Genomic DNA, 22,244 nt, shown 5'->3' with positions numbered 1-22,244 from the left:
CTTCAGCATCAGTCCTTCCAGTGAATATTCAAGACTGACTTCCTTTAGGATGGACTGGTTGGATCTCCTTGCAGTCCAAGGGACTCTCAGGAGTCTCCTCATAGTACTGGAATTCTCCAGGCCAGAATACTGGAGTGGGTACCCTTTCCCTTCTCTGGAGGAAATTCCCAACTCAGGGATAGAACCCAAGTCTCCCACATTGCAGGCAGATTCTTCACCAGCTGAGCCGCAAGGGAAGCCCTCTGTTTATCATAGTTATTATAATAATTGATTTTTTGTTTGTTTTTATAATATAATTTTATTTATTTATTTAGACTGTGTTGGGTCTTCTTTGCTGCCTGGGCTTTACTCTGGCTGTGGTGAGGCAGGGCTGCTCTCTAGTTGCAGTGCTCAGATTTCTCAAAAGCCATTGCAGTGGCTTTTCTTGTGGAGCACGGGCTCTAGGGTGTGTGGGCTTCAGTAGCTGCAGCACATGGCTCAGTAATTGTGACTCCCAGGCTCTAGAGCGCTGGCTCAGTAGCTGTGGTGCACAAGCTTAGTTGCTCAGAGGCCTGTGGGATCTTCTTGGAACAAGGATAGAACCTATGTCTCCTGCATTGGCAAGCAGACTCTTTAACATTGAGCCACCAGGGAAGCCCAATAATTGATTTTTACAGTGTACTGGGTACTCTTCAAAGGGCTTTTCACGAGGTAATTCATTATTTATAACAACTCTATGAAGTAGGTGCTACCATTATCACTCTTCTGATTTCTCAAGTCAGGAAAGAGACCCAGAGAGATTCGATAGTTTGTCTGAGGTCCCAGCACTAGTATATACGGTAGAACAAAGCTGTGAACCGAAGTAGGCTGCTCTTGGCTTCTGATGAGTATGTTGGTGTCTGTCAATACAGTTCTCCAGGTTGTCAGAATTTCATGCCAAAGTGCTGTCAGGAACCTAGCCCAGTGTTTGGCACATATTAAGTACTTAAAACTGTTTCCTGTAATTGTCATCCACCCAGAATTCTTAGGAATGACCAGTCTTTACTATAAATGAGGTTAGTTAAGTACTATGGATTTGATGAATAATATGTGCCTTAAGCTATTTATATGTCTTCCAATTTTCCCCCTGAAGTTTGATGTTTCTATTACTGGTAACATCACTTTCTCAATCACTCAAACCTGATTTTTAAAATTTAATTAATTTTTTGCCTGTTTATTTGTTTTTAAAACTTTTTATGTTATATTGGAGTATAGCTGATTAACAATGTTGTGATAATTTCAGATGAACAGCAAAGGGACTCAGCCATATATATACATATATCCATTCTCCCCCAAATTCCCCTCCCGTCAGGCTGCTACATAACATTGAGCAGAGTTCCCTGTGCTATACAATAGGTCCTTGTTGGTTATCCATTTTAGATACAGCAAGGTATACATGTCAATCCCAAACCCCCTAACAATCTCTTCCCCCATCCTTCCCCCTCTGGCAACCATAATTCATTCTCCGAGAGTCTGTTTCTTTCCATCAAACTTGATTTTTAAAAATTGTCTGTATATATATATATATATATATATATATACACACATATATATATATAATATTTTTATTTATAATAAAAAACAATAACACCAATACTCATGTACCTGCCACCTGGCATAAGATAAAGATCAATGCCAGTATTTTGGCATCTCCCATACGCCCCTCTCTGGTTACACCCCTATCTGGAACACAGTGGCCAGCTTGTAGGTCATGCTCCTTGGAGCTGACACATTGACATCATCTTTGGCCATCTCCTGCCTACTTGAAGATGATTATTCACAAATCTCATTTTTCTTCATTAAGAAGTTTCACTCCCTGTATGAGTTTCCTGTTGCCATTATTACAAATGACCGCTAACTTAATGGCCTAAAACAACACAAATTTGTGTTCTGACAATCTCAACAGTTCAGAAATCCAGAATGGGTTTCATTGGTCGTAAGTTGGGTTATCAGCAGGGCTAGTTCCTTCTGGAGACTCTGAGGAGAGAAGCTAGTTCCTGGCCTTTTTGCAGCATCTTGTGACCACCTGTATTCCTTGGCTTGCAGCCCCTCCCTCCATCCTCAGAAGGCACACTCCAATCTCTGCCTCGGTCCTCCCACCCCCTTCTCTTCTGAAGCTTCAAGTCTTTCTCTTATAAGGACTATCATCCTGGACAATCCAGGGTCCTCTGTCCTTCATTTAATCACATCTGTACAGTCTCTTTTTCCACGTAAGGTAATGTTCACAGGGTCCAGGGATGGACACATCTGGGGACCATTATTCAGCTCACCCCCGCCATCCATTTACTTATTTTTTATTTGCTGTGCTGTGCTTAGTCACTCAGTCATGTCTGACTCTTTACAACCACGCATACTTACATAAAAATACAAACACAAATACTTACATAAAAAACAAACAATAAACCATTTTTAATCTTACAGTACAGGACCTTGAAAAGTGCAGTAGTAGAGTACAACAATGGGCATACAGAGGCTGGCATGCACATTCACATCTTTGAAAGCTCGCAACCTGAAGGTTTGTATGTAGGGGACGCATTGTACTTCTAACACATTGTAATTACCTCTTGGTCATTCCTGTCTGCTCACAGGTAAGGCAAAGCTGGAATTAAGAAGTATACATATCCTCTAGGCACCAACTAATGAGAAGGGGTAACAGTTGCCAGAGAATGTTTCTATTCCAATTTTGTCCTAAGTTACTAACTTTACTGTTAGTAACTAACTTTATCTGTTGTGCATGGAGTATGTAAGAGTGTTCCAATTATGTATTTATCATTTCTCAGCAATTATCAAGCCCAGATAGGGGGAGAGGACTGGAACAGAGTGCATTGTCTCTGGATACCATTTATCCTCTGGACATCAGGACACTTGTTTCACTTGCTCTTCTCCAGCATTAGTCCTGCATGGAAATACCAAACCCACTCTTTCAAAACACAGGACACTGGCTTATCAAAACATATGAATAAAGAAGAACAAAATAGTCAACAGCGACAGTCATTGCCTACAACATGTTTCTCAAACATTAGGTTGACGAGTAACTGGAAGTCATGTTACTTCAGGAGTAAGTGGAAAAAGTAAGGGCTTTGGCCCCAGATACACCTGGGATTAAATTCTAAAGCCCTACTTTCTAAGCTCCACATCTTTGGGAAGAATGCATGTCCTCTTTAAGCCTTTGTCCCCTAATCTGCCGCTTTTATTGAGAGGTTAAAATGAGATACTACATGTAAAAAAAAAATGTTTAGCCCAGCCTGACACTTGGACTCAGAAATCTTGACTCTCTCCTTCTTCGTTAGTGGAAAACTGTGTTCTTTGCAGAAAATCATGAAATATTCATCATCCAGACTAGAGTAATATTTGTAGCAGACTCTGTGACTACGTAATACAAAACATAAACTATGAGGACAAGTTCTCAAGTAAAAAGTTATTACACTAAACCCAATTAGCTAATTCTACATTTTAGGGTAAATAATTCCTTTGCTATTTTTTTCTTATGTTGACACTGACAAACATTTGCTAGCAGATGAGCAGTAGCAGTGGGTGCCAAATGTTTAAAGAAAATATTTTGGTTAGAAAAATTGCCCCCCAAAATTAGGGGAAGAATACTCATTTATTAGGTTTTCAGCAAGCTGAAAAGGTCTGACATTATTTAATTTTTAACTTCAGAACACCTCAGTACAAGGCACAAAATAAGAATATTCCATGGAAACATGGTGTGAAGAATCTATCAGATAAAATCCAAATTACTTCTCCTGACCTTCAAAATGCCCTCACTTTGGTTCCAATGTGTCTTTTCAAAGTTTTCTTCCTGGAAACCCTCTGTCTAACTCAGATTAGTCTGAAGGCCCCTGGCTAATTGCCTTTCTGCCCATCATCCTGCCTGCTTCTCCCTTGTTTTTATATCAAGGTGACAAGCTCAAATGCCACAGCTCTGGTGGGCCATGAAGATACACAGACCCATAGTAACCAGGTCCTAAAAATTTTCAAGAGAAGCCAGAACTCCAAAATCTGGTGGAAACTTCCCTCATTTTTAAATATTTACAACGAATTAAAAATGTTTAAAAATTGGATGAGTCAGAAAAAACACACTGGCAGTCTAGATTAAAACCAAGTCTCTAATAAGCAGCTCTGATCTCTCCAAAGAAGCCACTCAAATGTCTGGAGAGGCAGGTCTGAGCCATGAGCTCCCCTGTGTCTGGATCCATACTCTTGCCCTTCCACCCCTTCCTCTCATTAGCACTTACAGGTAGGTTTAAACTGTTACTTCATATTTTTCCTTTTAAGTTCTTGGAGGACAGGAATCATACTGAAAGGAACTTTGTCTTGTACTATTTTTTTTTTTTTAACTCAGAACACACTGCTATTGGAAAATGAATAAATTACTCACATCAGAGGTTCTTACCCAAATTCCACTGGCTGACGTCATGGTCATTATCTGTTTATCCAATGAATTCTTTTATGTTTATTTTTACTTCTCCACATTTTTGACTACTCAGCAGGGAGTCATTTAAACATTTTCCACCTTTACCCCAACTCAAGAAGGGCACGATTAAAAAATATAGGTGAAAATATGTGATTTTAGACTTAAGGTTACTCTACTTGACTGGACAGAGGAAGAGATAGTTGGATGGCATTACTGACTCAACGGATATGAGTTTGAGCACACTCCAGGAGATGCTGAAGGATGGGGAAGCCTGGTTGGACAGTGAGTGAATGAGTGAGTGAAGTCGCTCAGTCGTGTCCGACTCTTTGCGACCCCATGCACTGTAACCTTTCAGGCTCCTCCGTCCATTGGATTTTCCAGGCGAGAGTGCAAGAGTGGATTGCCATTTCCTTCTCCAGGGGATCTTCCCGACCCAGAGATTGAACCCGGGTCTCCTGCATTGCAGGCAGATGCTTTACCATCTGAGCCACCAGGGAAATCAGTACTGAGAGACTAAACAACACCACCACCCTGACTGGACTAACGTGTGTTCTGTATACCCTGGACTTAGGGAAAAGACTCAGGTGGGTGGAATTGTTTGGGAAGCTTTTCCTGAGTTCCTTATGTATCATCTGTCTTCAACATTGTACTGGGGTATTGACATTTCTTGTGCCAGAAAAAACCTATAATCAATGATAATACCCCAAATACACTAAATCTTTATTATTTATGCACCATGAAGATGTATTGCTTGGATTTCACGGACCATGGCTGGGTTCCATTTCTGTGGGAAACTGAGAAATGTCTGAGTGTTAAAACCAAAAGCTATTTCTATCTTCATTCATGCCCTTCCTTCCTTAATCATGTCCAGTGCATCCTTTACATCTTTACAATGTCTGCTCATTATTTGTCTATAGTTCAAATCGCTGTCCATGTTGTAAAATGAAGGGCTTCTGCTTTTATAACAGCTCTGGGTCCTCTCAATTCATGGGCAAGTCAGAGGACATAAGCTTCATACAGAGTGATGCTTACTTGGGGGACGGATTAACTTCAGAGCTTCTGTTTTCTCACCTGTAAAATGCAAGTAGTTATACTGAGCTAATGGAGGCATTAGGAGAATTCAGAGATTTCATTATTAAAAGAAGAGATACAAAAGAACGGTAGCTATTATTCATTTTCCCTTCCCTTTCCCCTCCTTTCTGCTCCTCTGAAGTGAGAAATCTACAGAGCATGCCCATCCTTTTTCCAAAAGGATGTGGAATCTGGAGAAAAGCCTTATTATTTGGTGCCACATCCCATTTATAGTTTCTCTCCATGGAGTTACCTCCAATATTGCTCAATATTTCTTTTATCATTTTCTTCATTCAAGAAATATTTGTTCTCCTTGGAGCCATTTGTAAAATGAATAAGTGAAAGCTATAATGTCAGTTGAGCCTACCAAAATTACAACATTATTGTTCTTGTTGTTCAGTTGCCAAATCAAGTCTGACTCTGCGACCCCATGGGCTGCAGCACACTACGCCTCCCTGTCCCTCACCATATCCCAGAGTTTGCCCAAGTTCATGTCCTTTGAACTGTCCATGCCGTCCAACTATCTCATCCTCTGTCATCCTCTTCTCCTTCTCCTCCTTCAACTTACAACATAGGTTTTATTATTTTTAGTGCATTGAAACATAATTTATTAATTAGAGTTATGATGTCAAAGTAAGTTTATGTTCTTCTCAAAATTGGCAAACTTTAAATTCAGGAAGGAAAAAGACTTGCTGGCTACAAAGTGATAAACCAATGAGGAAAACTGTGTGTGGTCTTATTTAACCAGGAGCCAGCACCAAAGTCATTGGAAAAGGAAGTCAAAATTTATTAAAATGTAAATTTCAGTGTAATAATCATAGACTCTTTTACCTTAAGAAAGATACCTATAAAGTCAGCATTTATTCATTCAAGAATGAATTGAAGATATTAAACACCTTCAATGAACTGAACATGAAGGAAACATATTCAGGTTTTAAAAAAATCTAAAATTGTATCATTTGAGAAGTGAGTCCTCAAGAGAAAATGGAGCCCAAAGGATGTCTTGTCTTACCAAGAAAAATGATAGGAGAAAACAAAGGAAATGTATAGGTTAGCCTAGAAGAGAGAAGGCTAAGAAATAAGTAATAGCTGACTTCAAAATAAAAAGGATTTCAATGAGAAAAACAATGGAAGATTTTAATTGCCACAAATGGAGTGGCCATCATGGTCGACAAGAGTCCGAAATGCAGTACTTGGATGCAATCTCAAAAATGACAGAATGATCTCTGTTCATTTCCAAGGCAACCCATTCAATATCACAGTAATCCAAGTCTATGCCCCAACCAGTAATGCTGAAGAAGCTGAAGTTGAACGGTTCTATGAAGACCTACAAGACCTTTTAGAACTAACACCCCCCCAAAAAAAAAGAACTAACACCCCAAAAAGATGTCCTTTTCATTATAGGGGACTGGAATGCAAAAGTAGGAAGTCAAGAAACACCTGGAGTAACAGGCAAATTTGGCCTTGGAATATGGAATGAAGCAGGGCAAAGACTAATAGAGTTTTGCCAAGAGAATGCACTGGTCATAGCAAACACCCTCTTCCAACAACACAAGAGAAGACTCTACACATGGACATCACCAGATGGTCAACACTGAATCAGACTGATTATATTCTTTGCACCCAAAGATGGAGAAGCTCTATATAGTCAGCAAAACAAGACCAGGAGCTGACTGTGGCTCAGATCATGAACTCCTTATTGCCAAATTCAGACTTAAATTGAAGAAAGTAGGGAAAACCACTAGACCATTCAGGTATGACCTAAATCAAATCCCTTATGATTATACAGTGGAAGTGAGAAATAGATTTAAGGGCCTAGATCTGATAGATAGAGTGCCTGATGAACTATGGACTGAGGCTCATGACATTATACAGGAGACAGGGATCAAGACCATCCCCATGGAAAAGAAATGCAAAAAAGCAAAATGGCTATCTGGGGAGGCCTTACAAACAGCTGTGAAAAGAAGAGAAGCAAAAAGCAAAGGAGAAAAGGAAAGATATAAGCATTTGAATGCAGAGTTCCAAAGAATAGCAAGAAGAGATAAGAAAGCCTTCCTTGGCAATCAATGCAAAGAAATAGAGGAAAACAACAGAATGGGAAAGACTAGAGATCTCTTCAAGAAAATTACAGATACCAAGGGAACATTTCATGCAAAGATGGGCTCGATAAAGGACAGAAATGGTATGGACCTAACAGAAGCAGAAGATATCAAGAAGAGGTGGCAAGAATACACAGAAGAACTGTACAAAAAAGATCTTCACAACCCAGATAATCATGATGGTGTGATCACTGACGTAGAGCCAGACATTCTGGAATGTGAAGTCAAGTGGGCCTTCAAAGCATCCCTACGAACAAAGCTAGTGGAGGTGATGGAAGTCCAGTTGAGCTATTTCAAATCCTGAAAGATGATGCTGTGAAAGTGCTACACTCAATATGCCAGCAAATTTGGAAAACTCAGCAGTGGCCACAGGACTGGAAAAGGTCAGTTTTCATTCCAATCCCAAAGAAAGACAATGACAAAGAATGCTCAAACTACTGCACAATTGCACTCATCTCACATGCTAGTAAAGTAATGATCAAAATTCTCTAAGCCAGGCTTCAGCAATACGTGAACCGTGAACTTCCTGATGTTCAAGCTGGTTTTAGAAAAGGCAGAGGAACCAGAGGTCAAATTGCCAACATCCGCTGGATCATGGAAAAAGCAAGAGAGTTCCAGAAAAACATCTATTTCTGCTTTATTGACTATGCCAAAGCCTTTGACTGTGTGGATCACAATAAACTGTGGGAAATTCTGAAAGAGATGGGAATCCCCGACCACCTGACCTGCCTCTTGAGAAATGTGTATGCAGGTCAGGAAGCAACAGTTAGAACTGGACATGGAACAACAGACTGGTTCCAAATAGGAAAAGGAGTACGTCAAGGTTGTATATTGTCACCCTGCTTATTTAACTTATATGCAGAGTACATCATGAGAAACACTGGACTGGAAGAAACACAAGCTGGAATCAAGATTGCTGGGAGAAATATCAATCATCTCAGATATGCAGATGACACCACCCTTATGGCAGAAAGTGAAGAGGAACTAAAAAGCCTCTTGATGAAAGTGAAAGTGAAGAGTGAAAAAGTTGGCTTAAAGCTCAACACTCAGAAAACTAAGATCATGGCATCTGGTCCCATCACTTCATGGGAAATAGATGGGGAAACAGTGGAAACAGTGTCAGACTTTATTTTTTGGGGCTCCAAAATCACTGCAGATGGTGACTGCAGCCATGAAATTAAAAGACACTTACTCCTTGGAAGGAAAGTTATGTCCAACCTAGATAGCATATTCAAAAGCAGACACATCACTTTGCCAACAAAGGTCCGTCTAGTCAAGGCTATGGTTTTTCCAATGGTCATGTATGGATGTGAGAGTTGGACTGTGAAGAAGGCTGAGCCCCGAAGAATGGATGCTTTTGAACTGTGATGTTGGAGAAGACTCTTGAGAGTCCCTTGGACTGCAAGGAGATACAACCAGTCCATTCTGAAGGAGATGAGCCCTGGGATTTCTTTGGAAGGAATGATGCTCAAGCTGAAACTCCAGTACTTTGGCCACCTCATGGGAAGAGTTGACTCATTGGAAAAGACTCTGATGCTGGGGGTGGGGGGTGTTGGGGGCAAGAGGAGAAGGAGACGACAGAGAATGAGATGGCTGGATGGCATCACTGACTTGATGGATTGAGTCTGAGTGAACTCCGGGAGTTGGTGATGGACAGGGAGGCCTGGCGTGCTGCAATTCATGGGGTCGCAAAGAGTTGGACAGGACTGAGCGACTGAATTGAACTGAACCAGGTATAGGGTTTCCCTGGTGGCTCGGTGATAAAAATCTGCCTGCAATGCAGGAGAAATGTGTTCAATCCCTGGGTTGGGAAGATCCCCTGGAGAAGAAAATGACAATGCACTCCAGTATTCTTGTCTGGGAAATCCCATGGAGAGAGAATCCTGGTGGGCTACAGTTCACGGGGTCACAAAAGAGTCTGACACAACTTAACGACCAAACAACAACCAGGTATAAACAATAAAACTGACCCAAAGACAGAGAGATTTCTGAGGAAATAAAGACACATTTTCTGGAGAGGCACTAAACAAGGAATTCCGAGGAAGGCACCATACTTTCTGTCCAAAGGATCTCTAAGAGAAAGTCATCATCATTGTCAGAGTTTTGTGACACTCATCCGCATTGAAAGTATGTGACATACAATAAGGAGGTTGAAAGAAACTCCAAAGAATCTTCCTATGTGATCCGTTCCAGACAAATGGTTCAAAGGACCCCTGAAAGTAGCTGTTTACCTTTTACTTTAAAATCCTCGAAGAGCGAATTTACTCCATGCCCACTGATAATACATCATACTGTCTTTGTTGTTATTGTTGATAACCTACACTGTTTCTTGATGTATAGCCTAAATTACTAACCAGAAAAATACAGCTGCTCTCAACAGGTCTGGGTGCTCAGCTATTAAGGAAAGCCTCAAGTGTTAAAAACTGACTTAGGGATTGTATTTGCAAGTCTGGTGATTTTCCATTCCCAGGACACAAATGATAAAGATCATTTGTTTTCCTTTTTAGTCATTCTTGGGAAGAATTTCATTCTAGAAAAATATATGCCTTCAACTAATGAGAGACATTTTTAAATCTTATTTACTGCAACAAAAAAAACTTGTATAATTAAAGGCTATATAGATTCTTAAGTGTGAGATGTCTAGACTAGGAGAGAAGAATAGCCTGAAATTAAAAGTCTGCTGTGAGTTACAGTTACAGTAGAGCTTCTTCTATAGCTCTAAAAATCATACAATTCATCATCTAAACTGGAATGCTTTTGAGACTGAACAGTTGAGGGGCTATTAATTATTAGAGCAGGCAACAGGCACGAACTGGAACTCTCCCAGAGAACCTGGACATATGGCCACTCTATCAAGAATCAAATTTCTCACACAATAAAAATGATAGTCAGACCTCTTTAAGTTATACTAAAAAATAAACACATTTGCTGTATAATTTATAGATACTTATATATCTATTTTGAAGATTTGTTGCTATAAAATTAGGAACAATACTGATGACCATAGGGAAATTAATTTTTCCACTTATTACCAGAGGAGATGCTCATTGATTAGAACACATCTCCTAAATTTTTTCATTAACCTCAAGGAAGCAGTGATTAAAACAAAAACATGGTAATTGCATTCCCAACGTTCCTGTGTTAGAACTTTCTGAACTCATCTCCCATTGGAAGATTGTGATCTTAGCCTAACATAAATGATAGTGCATTCTTCTAGGTACAACATCAGATTCTGTGCTTGATACCAGAGAGCTCTGAATCTGTGAATTAGCCCCATGAAATCAGACAATGCACTTTCATTGTTATACGAAGCACATTTTCTGGGTGACTCTGGCCCAGGATCCCTATGAACAATTTTTCTTCCAAATCAGCATGATTTTATTTCCAATATTTATTACTCTCCTGAGAGATGAATTTATTTTAAATATCAGTCAGTATTGTCACGGAGAAGGCAACGGCAAGCCACTCCAGTCCTTTTGCCTAGAAAATCCCATGGACAGAGGAGCCTGGTGGGCTGCAGTCCATGGGGTCGCTCAGAGTCGGACACGACTGAGCGACTTCACTTTCACTTTTCACTGTCATGCATTGGAGAAGGAAATGGCAGCCCACTCCAGTGTTCTTGCCTGGAGAATCCCAGGGACGGGGGAGCCTGGTGGGCTGCCGTCTATGGGGTCGCAGAGTCGGACACGACTGAAGCGACTTGGCAGCAGAAGCAGCAGTATTGTCAGCTAGTGAATAGAGAATATTCTCACAGCTGGTCTGACTTGTCATTCTTTTATTCCTCTTAAACATCTCTCCTTCCCATTTCTCCAGTTACCATCCCAGTTTAAGTATCTGAGGATCATTTAGCGGGTGCAGTTTCCTCATCTGTGAAATGAAAGGTTTAAACTAGATAAGGCTCAGATCTGCCTAACTTTACATTTCTACAATTAGGTCTCATGGGAACCACTGCAAGAGCTCCCCCACCCACCAGAATCATCCCACCTATATTAACTCCTGTAACGATTCAGTAACACATGATGCCGTGTGTTGTTTCAATCACCATTTTCTTTCTTTTTTGGCCTTGCCATGTGGCATGTGGGATGCAGGATCTTAGTTCCCCAACCAAGGATCAAACCTGCACCCCCTGCATTGGAAGGGCAAGTCCCAACCACTGGAATGCCAGGGAAGTCCCCTTCTCTTTCTTTCAGAATCGATTTATACTTATTATGTACTTCAAAACTCAAATTTTTTTCTTCTAAATATTTTACCTTAATTCCCTTTCTTAGGAGTGTTTACGCATTGGGTTAACTTTCTGGTGTTTTTTTTTTAAATATATAATCATAACATTTATTCAACAAATGTAGGATTGGAGCAAATGGCAATTACTATTTTCAAGACACTGAGGAAGCAGCTGTGAATCAAACAAAACAGTACAAGTTCTAGCCCTGGTGGAGCTCACATTTGATGGAGAAGACGAACTATAAGCAATGAATGAAGACAATTAATGAATGCTCAATAATAATAACAGCAGAGCAGGAAAGACAGTGACTGAGGAGGTGACATTTGAATAAACACCAGAAAAAATCAGGGATCCACTCATCTGAAAGTCTAGGAGAAGGGGGAGGCCCCAGCAGTGGGAAAGCAGATTTGAGTTATAAGAAGACTGATGTGACTGGAGCCAAAGTCCTACCTTGACCTATAGACCAGCATGTTCCCATTGGCTCCCTTCACTCCTTCTGACTTGGCTACTCTGGCCTCCTCAAAATTTTTCAAACATGTTGAACATGGTCCAACCTCAAGCTCTCTGTACCTATTGCTCTTACACTTGGGATATTCTTCTACCAGACAGACATGAGTTCACAGGGATTTGTGTATTGTCTATTTCTCCAGTTAGAATGTAGTTCTAGCAGTTCCAGAACCCAGAACATTCCCAACACACAGATAAATATCTGTTGGCTATATGACGAGTGCATAATCATTAAGCACACAGGTCCTACCTATCTCAAAACCTGAGCCCTTTCATTGTATGTCAAAATTTTAAAACCTCTGAAAATTCAGAAAGTCAATTGTCCTAATGATTTTCATGACTACCAAATTATTCAAATTTAGAAGCTGTAAACTTCCTAGAAAGGGGCTACCGTAGAAATCCCAATGATCATAAAATGGAAGCTGTCATTCTCCAGGAAAATAAAGAAAGCAAGAAAAAGCAGGCAGCTTTCAAGCTGTTATTCTAGGTGACTGAATCAATAAGAAAATGCTAGTGATACTGCAGGGTCAAATCTCCAAAAACAAAAATAAATAACATACTGGCAACATGTTTTTCAGCTTCTGCACAGCACTTTTGAGCTGCAATGGAAGACTTTTATGAAAACCTTGAGGTTCTTATTATGAATGCAATTTCATTAGGATCCTAACATTGACCTATTTAGTACATTTTTAAAAAACTCACTACTACTCCTCAAAAGAAAGAATGTAAACACGGATCTTCAGTAGAATAAAAAGTATGAAAGGTGATTATGATCACCAATGCACCAGGCAATCCAAGAAAAACCAGAAATAATCACAATCCAATTGAAATATTGGCAAGCTTTGTGGAAGGGAGGACTGGAAAGAGAAAAGAGAAAGAAGTGACATTTACAACCTGTAGGAAAACTACGCTAACAAACTCCTTTAGCAAACAAATCTAGGTTCCTGATTCTTCCAACATGATTTGGTATTCCCAGACATAATTATTTTTCTCTTAGGACCTTCTATGGACTGAATTGTGTTCCCCTAAAATGCATATGTTGGGCCTTCCCAGTTGGAGCTAGTGGTGAAGAACCTGCCTGCGAAGGCAGGAGACATAAGAACCGGGTTCAATCCCTGGGTCGAGGAGATCCCCTGGAGGAGTGCATGGCAACCCACTCCATTATTCTTGCCTGGAGAAACCCATGGACAGAGGAGCCAGGCGGGTTATGTTCTGCACAGTCAGGATACAACTGAAGCAACTTAGCGCAGCATGGTTCAAAATGCTTATGTTAAAGCCCTAGCCCTCAATAAGATGGTATCTATTTATATACTTTTTAATTTTTATTTTTTCACTATTTTTTATTAAAATATAGTTGAATTACAAAGTTGTGTATGTGTTAGCTTCTACCATATGGTGCAGTGAATCAATAGCATGTGTGTGTATATATATACCCACTCTTTTTTAGATTGTTTTCCCTTTCTATGTCATTACAGAGTATTAAGTAGAGTTCCCTGCACTATACACTGTGTTCTTATAGACCCTTCTTGGTGTGTATATGTATGTTCTCGACATCTGTGTCTCTATTTCTGTTTTGTAAATAAGTTCATTCGTACCCTTTTTTAAGATTCCACATATAAGCAACATCATGATATTTGTCTTTCTCTGTCTGACTTATTTCACTCAGTGGACCTAGAGATTGGCTTTTGGAGATAATTAGGTTTAGATGAGGTCATGAGGTTTAGGGGCTTCTGTGATGGGATTAGCATCCTTATAAGAAAAGACACCAGAGAGCTTGTTGTTTACCTTCACTCTGCTCATCTCTCTGTCTCTGCATCTCTCTCTGGCAGGGGAGGACACAGCAAGAGAGTGATCATCTGCAAGCCAGCAAGAAGAAGCTAACCATACCCACCCTGCGATCTCAGACTTCCAGCCTTCAGAAGTGAGAAAATAAATTTCTGTTGTTTAAGCCCTGCTGTCTACAGTTTTGTTACAACAGCCTGAGCTGACTAAGAAAACATGGGGAAGTTTCAACATCCGGAAGGAATAGCATCATAGTGTAACTGTAACTTTTTATTCTTCAAAGAAGCGCCTAAGTAAAATGATGGTTACCTTCCTACATTCACAGCTGGGAATGGGTTGGCAAACCTGCATAACATACAGCTTTGTGGGCTCCAGCTTCTAATTGCAATTAAGCTCATACCTACTTGCCAAAAGAACTGAAGAGAATTTTTGAGGTACAAGCTGGATCAGTCTGTTCTAATGTTGATGAGTCCCAATTACTGGTAGTGGTAGTCTTTGAAAACAGCAATTTACAAAGAATGCAATAGTTGTACCTTTCCTAGTGTTATGGTATAATAAAAACATCAGAAATAATGTGTTTTGCTGATTCTTTCTTGCTGGTTTAGTATCCAGTGTTGACAGATTCTTCCATTAAGAAAGCAGTCATTTTTCCTATGAATTTAATGGCAACCTCAACCAAGAAGGTAGGTGACATGTTAATGGATTTTCAGGAGTGTAACTTGGATCAAGTGGTTAAAACCATCCAGAAAAGCCTAGTTTTCCCACAAATTCCAATCCTAATCTTCAATTATCTCCAGTCAGGGCAATTCAGGAAGACTCACCCTCCCAAAAGGAAGATAATTAGGGAAAAATCAAGTAGAGGAACTTAGGAGTAGGAAGAAGATAGCCTTGGGGATCATTTGCAAAGAACAGAAACTCACAGTAGCAAACTCAAGTTAAATAAATATTTATTGCAAAGATGTGGATAACCTCAAAAAATGGGGGGGAAAAAAAAAAACAACTGAGTCATCAGGCATCTCCTCTCTTGAAACGTGGTTCTCTGGCTTTTTCTGTGTGAATTTTTCATTCTGTTCTGGGCAGGTCCATTTCCTCTTCTAACTTGTGGCTTTAATTCCCAAGACTTTCAGATTTCATGTCTCCCAATTCTTTTCAATTACATAGTTCATTGTCTCTCAGTGTCCCTATGTCATATTCCCAAGAAAGGCTGTCCAGTCTTTTCCAATTAGATTTGCTGAAGGAATAGCAGCCGGAAACATGGATACATAAAAGAGTATACATCCATTACCCAGGCAGAGTCACAGGCTCACAGGTATTCAAAAGCTTCCTGTCTTTAGACCAAATATGCCTGGGACTACAAAATAAGGTCATACTTCCTTCAATATAACGATTCAATTCCAGAAGACAATGGTTGCTTTGCCATGATACAATGGGTGGGAAAATCAAAGCTCGAGAAAGAAAAGCTTCAAGTTCCTGCTTGTCAGGCTGGGTTTTCATCAGCATTTAGGAGTAAGGTTCTTTCTGTCTCTCTCCATCCGAGTGGAAAGTGAAAGTATTTGGGCATATTTTTAAAGCTCCTACACTAGTTCCTATTGTTGCATCTGCTCAGTTGCTGACACTATTCTGTGAACTGTGCCCACATCCGTCTCCTTTCATTCGCATAGTTATTGCAGGGGAAAATCATTTCGAAACCTGCAGTCTTCTCTCCCTCCACAAGGTTTGTTTGTCCTAAGGTCAACAGTTGACTTAAAATAGCCAATCGAGTCATTTTCCTCGAATGTTAGAACTGGGACGAAGAGAAAGAAATTAAGAATATTTCTCTCTCTCCATCTCTCTGCTTCCCTCCTCTCCTCTCTCCCTCCCTCCCTTTTTCCTCTCCCTCCTTCACTCAGATGAAACTTTGACTGAGTTTTCTGCATCTCCAGGATGCAACAGGACAGTAAGCAAGTTCAGCTGGGTAACGGAGGAACTCAATAGAGGCTGACTGAGTGTACACTGGCAAGAAAGGGTAAGGTTCCCAGGGAAGGGACTGCAGAGGAGAGTTTATATCCTCCTGCAGGCTTTTTCTCTACAAACTTCACCAGGTGCTCACAGAAAAGACCGGGGAAGTCCAAAAAAAATCTGCAAATTGGAGACGAAGAAATTGAGGGATCTGAGAAGCAGAGAAAGCATGTGAAGAAAGAAAGTAAATAAATGTGCAGAGAGAACCAGGGGAGCAGAGATCTGACCATTCCGGGGCTAATAGCCCATCACACCTTGGAGACTATTAGTCCCCAGAGTGTTCATTATTGCTGAAGTTATAGAGGGATGGGTCTCTTAAAGAACCAAAAATATCTCAACTTAGACTGTTTTCCTGGTGATTTTCCATACATAGAGAGTTTGCAACTATTTTCCAAATTACCATCTCACTGTTTCTTGACCACAGACGGATATATGTAACCACCCAAAAAAACTGAAAATTTTCAGCCCACAGTTTGGTAAAGTGGATTGCAAATTAATTTCCCTGCTGAAGCCATGAGAATTAAAAATAAATTCACATCCTACTATTGTCATCATCATTATGGATCCTGGCGACCTTTCTTTTCTTCATTTCCTACTTTCCATTAAAATCCAGAGAGAGAGAACAGAGGAATAGTCCATGAGTCTTGGTATGAACAGAGCTCCAGAAAGGAAAATCTCTTGTGCTATCTTTTCTTACTCTAACCTTGGCCCAGATAATGACTGAAGTGTTCATTCATCAAAACAAAATTATACTATCAAAGAAAAATACTATTATTTTGCTTTTTAATGAGAAGAACTTGCATTTTCTGTCCTGGCAAATAGCCTCTGGTGTTAAATATCTCCCAAGATAATAAAGAAGTAATATGAAGGCAATTTTAAGTAATTGTGTGTATGATAAAAGGGATGAAAGTGTTCAGAGACTTGCCTAATTTGTACAGTTTTCTACAGATTGCAGGCTGGAGTAAATTTTTACTAGTTAAGTTAGTAACCTATTACTCAAAGAAATGAAACTTGATTATAATAATGATTATTCATTTATTATGCAAAAATCTTTGCATTGCTGAGTGAAAAACCTTTTTCAGGCAGTTAATAGTCACTCATTTCATACACTTTGCTCATTCTGAATTTCCCACTGGAAATATATGCATGTTGCTTGGTAGACACTGAAAGATGATAATGACCAATCGGGTTCTTTGGGGCCCTTTCAGAATTTCCAGAAATATAATTTATCCTCTAAATTGACTAAACTTGGGATGGCATTATGGTGATCCTAAACAGATAAAAATGGAGACTATTTTCCTTTTAAGCCCGTCAACAGCTATTTAATTTAAAATGCCTTGTCTTTCGGTATTTAAATAAATTAGCTGACAGCTGCAAGAAATCATTTATATAAGATTTGAGAAGGTGATTGATATGTACAAACAAATAGATCCTAAAGGACACGGAGCAGAGAAAGAATAGAAACATTTCCACATCATGTTTTTCGATTATTTCTTTTTCTTCCTCCTTGAAACATGGACCCAAGGGAACAAGCTTCTCCTTTACCCTGACTACTTCTATAGCTCAACAGACATTCTAATGAAAGGAAGCTGCCATCCTCAATGCTCTTTGCAGAACAAACAATATACTTCCTGTGACCACATTATGCGCTGCCACAATCTCCTCCAATTTGGTGCACTTGAGCCTGTGAGCTACAGGAATCAAAGCCACCGAGCAGTGGGGAGTAAATGAAATAATTGTCCACCAGTTGTTTTATTAAAGATTGGGCAGCTGGCGTTGTCTCCAAGCAAATGTATCTGCAGCCCCTGGGGATCGCTAAGATGAATGTTACAAACTCGAACTTAAAGAAACGCTCTTAGAGGAATACATCGCTTTTTTGGACCAATGCATCAGTAGTATATTTTACTTTCCTCTAACATGCAGGCTGCCTGGGGAAAGCAAAAGCAAATAAAAAAATTCCCTGTGAATAATAAAATCCAAAGTGAGGTCAACATTTCTATCCTCAGCAGGTTATTCCAGTTTGAACTGTCTTCTTTCTAATCAGGGATAATTTCGCCAACAGCACAGCAGTCCCGCTAGTTCACAGAAGATGAATTTTGTGTTTTCCTAGTTTGATGATTGCCGACTCTGGCACTGGAGCAATTTGTGTTTTGATGCTACTTTTCTGCTATTTATTGTTGAAGGAGGGGAAAATATTGCCTTGTGTTTTTTACAACGTTTAAGGCTGAAGGAGAAAAACAGTGAAGCAACACTTTATAGCTTTTCCCATGCATAGAGATTGCTAATCAAGAATTGAGATGAATAAACAGCAATTACATTTTGCTGGGGTGAGGGGAGGGGGAAAGCTGCTCCTTGCCCATGGCTAGCATGTGAGTAGTCCCCCTAAACCCATCAAAATCCCTTAAAATAATAAAATACCACAGGGATCGTCAATTAATCATCAAATATATACCATATCGATGTGCCCCCCAATGGTTTTAGATTCCTATAAAGGATCCCCAAATTGCCCTTATGATAACAATTTTTTTTAACATTTTCTATTGGAGTATAACTGTTTAACAATTTGTAATAGCTTCTGGTGCATCACAAAGGGACTCAGCCATAAACATACATGTATCCATTCTCCCCAAACTCCTCTTTTATCTAGGCTGCCCCATACCACCAAGTAAACTTCCCTGTGCTATACAGTAGGTCCTTATTGGCTATCCATTTTAAATGTAGCAGTGCGTATATGTCCATCCCAAACTCCCTAACTATCCCTTCTCCTCCATCCTCGCCCTGCTCCCCAGCAAACGTGTTTGTTCTCTAAGTCTGTGAGTCTGTTTCTGTTTTGTGAATAAATTCATTTGAGCATTTCTTTTTAGATTCTGCGTATAAGGGATGTCATACTCAATAACAATTTCATGGCATTGACCTCAAGAAATAAGTAGTAGAAAGCATACAGGCAACTGCCCAGGCCATGACCTTAATAATCCCCAAGGTTTGAACCCCAAGGTTTGAATAATCCCCAAGCCAGTTCTGATGTCTCCATCTTTTCCTCACTTCCTTAACCAGAGGGTATTTATAGCTAGCAAGAAGCCAGCGTATTGGTAGAGTACGAAATTTGGCCGTGCTGCCTTGGTTCATTACCTAACTGCAACAACTAGCTGCGTGATTTTCAGCAACACTCTTACCTGCTCTAGAACAATTTCCTCCTCTGGAAAGTAGAAATAGTCAGTGCACATGCCTCATAGGCTTGTCAGGAGGATTAAACGAGTTAACATTTACAAGATACTCAGGGTGGTAACAAACTGTAGCCCACCAGGCTCTTTTGTCCATGGAATTCTCCAGACAAGGCTACTGGAATAGGTTACCATTCCTTCTCTAGGGGATCCTTCCAACACAGGGATCGAACCCAAGTCTCTTGTGTCTCCTGTATTGGCAGGTAGATTCTTCACCACTTCTGCCACCTGAGAAGCCCAAAGCAAAGCTACTCTAGGGAAAAAGGTAAGACCTTGGGGTTTCCAGAATTACCCTGTATTGTGTGGACATGGGTCAGATTCAGGAAATTATCCAACCAATCTAGCCTATGTAGTTGGGCTTAGTCATATTTTAAAAGGCTATTTCTTGAGCATGTCAAAGTCATCTGGTGCTTTCAGATTGCCTAACCTGACTTTGCACACTCAGTCTCTTAAGCGACAGCTGCTCTGCTATCCAGTACCCTAGCGTTTACAGAATTTCTTTATGTCAACACTGAGTTTCAGAGACTTCATGGCAAATATTAATACATGAGCATGTTGTTGTTGTTTAGTCACTAAGTTGTGTTCGACTCTCTTGTGATCCCATGGACTGCAGCCTGCCAGGGTCCCCTGTCCATAGGACTTCCCAGGCAAGAATACTGGAGTGGGTTGCCATTTCCTTCTTCAATTCATGAGTATGGTGGTGCCTTATTCAGTACCTTCTTGATGACAGGAAAGGTCCAATACTGAAAACAACATGAATTCAGAATCAGAATAAAACTGAACTGATCCATCCTTTACTGGAATTGTAATTTGGGTTTCAGTCTGTTTACATGTGGAGTGAGAATTAGATTAAATCTAGAAATCTCAACCTAAGGTTTCCTAATTCTGAAGTTTTGTGGGTTCCTACATTTTTTTTCCCAAAAAGTAGTCTGTGAGCGATTTTCAACATTTCAAATAGCCTAAAGGAAAACCTGCCTTTACTCAAGATAACACTGTGGGGGGTTGTGGAAACTTTAAGTTTTATTACTTGGCCGGTTTCCTTTTTTTTTTTTTTTTTCCCTATTGGCAAGAATTTTATCTCCTTGGTGCAGTGACACCGGATGTCTTGTGCTGATGATAAGTTCTGAATAACAATATAGATGCCATTGGTAGTAAGAGATAAAAAAGAAATTTAAAGATTACTAAACCAAATGTTTTGGTCTAAAGTTTTTAGACCAAAATCTTTCAAAATAAGGAACCTCAAGGAGAAGAGAAATAACAAAAGGGATTTTTAATAGGAGAGACGTTGTGATTCAGAAACTCTGTGAGGCCCCTCTTAGCACCACAATTCCATAATTATATGATTCTAATGACCTACATACTGTTCATGGGGTTCTCAAGGCAAGAATACTGAAGTGGCTGGATGGCATCACCGACTCGATGGACACGAGTTTGAGTGAACTCCAGGAGTCGGTGATGGACAGGGAGGCCTGGCGTGCTGTGATTCATGGGGTTGCAAAGAGTTGGACACGACTGAGCGACTGAACTAAACTGAATGACCTACGTCATAGACAATTTAAAAAATGAAATTAATTTAATTTAGATGACAGAGAGCAAGACAAACTCTATGAAAGAAAATATGAAGTAAGGACTAGTTAGAAATGTACATGTTGTTCGGTCACTCGGTAGTGTCTGATTGTGTGACCCCATGGACTGCAGCATGCCAGGCATACCTGTCCTTCACTATCTCCCCGAGTTTGCTTAAACTCATGCCCATTGAGTTGGCGATGCCATTCAATCATCTCAACCTCTATCATCCCCTTCTCCTGCCCTCCATTTTTCCAGCATTAGGGTCTTTTCCAATGAGTTGGCTCTTCACATCAGGTGGTCAAAGTATTGAAGATTCAGCATCAATCCTTCCAATGAATATTCATGGGTGATTTCCTTTAGCTTTGACTGGTTTGATCTCCATGCTGTCCAAGGGACTCTCAAGAGTCTTCTCCAACATCACAGTTCAAAAGCATCAGTTCTTCAGCACTCAGCCTTCTTATGGTCCAACCCTCATATCTGTATATGCCTACTGGAAAAACCATAGCTTTGACTATATAGACCTTTGTTGGCAAAGTGATGTCTCTGGTTTTTAATACACTGTCTAGGTTTGCCATAACTTTTCTTCCAAGGAACAAACATCTTTGAATTTCATGGCTGCAGTAACCATCTGCAGTGATTTTGGAGCCCAAGAAAATAAAGTCTGTCACTGTTTCCATTTTTCCCATCTATTTGCCATGAAGTGATGGGACTGGATGCCATGAGACATGACTACATCACAAGAAAGGTTCATCTTCCTCCAGAAAGAGAACCTTGAGAAATCATAATAATAAATTAGAACAATGAATTTCACAGATAACTTATTCAAATTAACAAAATAATATCATGACAACAATTACTAATGTAAACTGGGAGCTGCATACCAAGAAGTATCCATCCATCAGTAAACAAATAAGAACCCATTTCTCAAGAGTAAGTTCTCAGGGTTCATGGGGCCTAATTTTTTAGACTGGATTCAAAGATATCATTCATGGTGGGTAAAGGAGAGATGAAAATATTGACAAGAAAAAGAGAATAAGATGAAATATGCAAAACTGAAGAGAGTAACAAATCCAATTCTGATTTTTCACTTTATGAGGCCTCGATTATACTTGCCCCTAAATACAACAAAAGAGAGAAATTCCAGTTAAAGAAGACAAGACTCACAACTGCAGTTATATATCATAGGGGTCAGAAGGAAATGTGAGAAAGGCTATTTGAATGTGAGAGAAGCGAGATTTGGCCAGCAGCAGGAATGGACTGACTTCCCCAAGTAAACGTATGTTTAAACTATTAGTGGATCAAATATTCCAAATGGATGTTCATGATATAGTAGAAAGAAT

The sequence above is a fragment of the Bos grunniens genome, chromosome 13 (genome assembly GCF_055505025.1).
Source record: "Bos grunniens cultivar Pamir isolate PY7600 chromosome 13, Bosgru_T2T1.0, whole genome shotgun sequence".
Classification (NCBI taxonomy): Eukaryota; Metazoa; Chordata; class Mammalia; order Artiodactyla; family Bovidae; genus Bos; species Bos grunniens.
This window is presented reverse-complemented; position numbering follows the sequence as displayed.